Source organism: Nyctereutes procyonoides, unplaced genomic scaffold (genome assembly GCF_905146905.1).
Source record: "Nyctereutes procyonoides isolate TBG_1078 unplaced genomic scaffold, NYPRO_anot_genome, whole genome shotgun sequence".
Taxonomy (NCBI): Eukaryota; Metazoa; Chordata; class Mammalia; order Carnivora; family Canidae; genus Nyctereutes; species Nyctereutes procyonoides.
This window is the reverse complement of record NW_026575147.1, coordinates 15,185,083-15,187,009: the sequence shown is the minus strand read 5'-3', so window position 1 is coordinate 15,187,009 and position 1,927 is coordinate 15,185,083. Positions and strand designations below refer to the sequence as shown.

General features: G+C 41.2%; 1 pseudogene; it reads left to right on the top strand.

The window, feature by feature from the left end:
• The first annotated feature begins 211 nt into the window (after nucleotides 1-211).
• On the top strand, nucleotides 212-1,719 carry LOC129501222 (60S ribosomal protein L7-like; annotated as a pseudogene).
• The last annotated feature ends 208 nt before the right edge of the window (nucleotides 1,720-1,927 follow it).

Sequence of the window (1,927 nt, the reverse complement as noted above, 5' to 3'; positions counted from 1 at the left end):
TGGGTTAATTTAATGTGACTAATGATGTTGTTTTGCAAAAATTAAATTATCACTGGCAACATAAATATGTTAATTACTGCTATGGGGTCAGCTTTTCTGCATTCAGCATGCCTCTGTTACTATGCCTGTATTATTTTTTACTTCTCTTTTTAAATTACTATTCAGAGTAGGCTCTATGATACCTCTGATTTGTGTCTAAACACAGACAAAGATGTGGACACCAAAATCCTATGTGTGCCTGACCATGAGGAGCCATCACAGTGACCCGGAATATGCCTATATTAATTTGTTGAATAATCAACAACAACAGAAAACACACTTGAATATCCTCATTGAGAACTCATGTACCCTCAAAAGGACTCCAGCAGGGGTGTCTGGGTGGTTCAGTAAATCAAGTGTCTGCCTTTAGCACAGGTCATGATCCCAGGGCTCCCTGCTCATCCCTCTCCCTCCGCTGCTTCCCCTGCTTGTGCTCTCCTGTGCACTCTCTTTCTCTCTCTCTCTCTTTCTCTCTCTCTCTCTCAAATAAATAAATAATTTTTTTAAGGATTCCAGTCCTTTTTTTTCCAGCTGGAACCATAGAGGGTGCAGAAGAGAAAAAAAAGAAGGTTCCTGCAGAAAAAGTGAAGGAATTTTGTAGAGGTGAAGATCAAAAGTCTAAGAAAGAAGTTTGCTCAAAAGATGTTTTGAAAGGCAAGGAGGAAGCTTTATCTATGAAAAATCTAAACATTACCACAAGGAATATAGGCAGATGTACAGAACTGAGATTCGAATGGCGAGGATGGCAAGAAAAGTTGGCAACTTCTACGTACCTGCGGAACCCAAATTGGGATTTGTCATCAGGATCAGAGGTATGGGCCCACAGGTGTGGGCCCAAAGATTCAAAAGGTGTTGCAGCCTCTTCACCTTCACCAGATCTTCAATGGCATCTTTGTTAAGCTCAACAAAGCTTCGGTTAACATGCTAAGGATTGTGGAACCATGCATACCTGGTGGGTACCCAAACCTGAAGCTGGTGAATGAATTGATCTACAAGTGTGATTATGGCAAGATCCACAAGAAGGGGATTGCCTTGATCAATAACACATTGATTGCTCAATCTCTTGGTAAATACAGCATCATCTACATGGAGGATCTGATTCACGAGATCTATACTGTTGAAAAACGTTTCACGACAAATACCCACCATTTGCTTCAACGTGGATGGAACTGGAGGGTATTATGCTGAGTGAAGTAAGTCAATCGGAGAAGGACAAACAGTGTATGTTCTCATTCATTTGGGGAATATGAATAATAGTGAAAGGGAATATAAGGGAAGGGAGAAGAAGTGTGTGGGAAATATCAGAAAGGGAGACAGAACATAAAGACTCCTAACTCTGGGAAACGAACTGGGGGGGGGTGGAAGGGGGGGAGGGCAGGGGGTGGGGGTGACTGGGTGACGGGCACTGAGGGGGACACTTGACGGGATGAGCACTGGGTGTTATTCTGTATGTTGGTAAATTGAACCAATAAAAATTAATTTATTAAAAAAAATAAAACAAAGATATCAATAAAAAAAAAAAAAGAAAAACGTTTCAAAGAAGCAAACAACCTTTAATGGACCTTCAAATCATATTCTCCACTCAGGGGAATGAAGAAATAGACCACCAATTTTGTAGAAGGTGGAGATGTTGGCAACTGGGAAGGCCAGATCAATAGGTTTATTAGAAGGATGAACTAAGATATCTACCATGATTATTTTTGTAATCTGGTCAGTTAATAAATGACTACTTTCAAATGGGGGTGGGGGGGCAGAGGAGAAAGACTCGAGCAATCTCTTGACCTCATATTGAAAACCACTGAAGCACTCAGGATTCAGAGTCAGAGACCTGGATTTGAGTCCTGGCTCTCTGCTTCATGCTCTGTGACCTTGAACAAAGATTTACCTT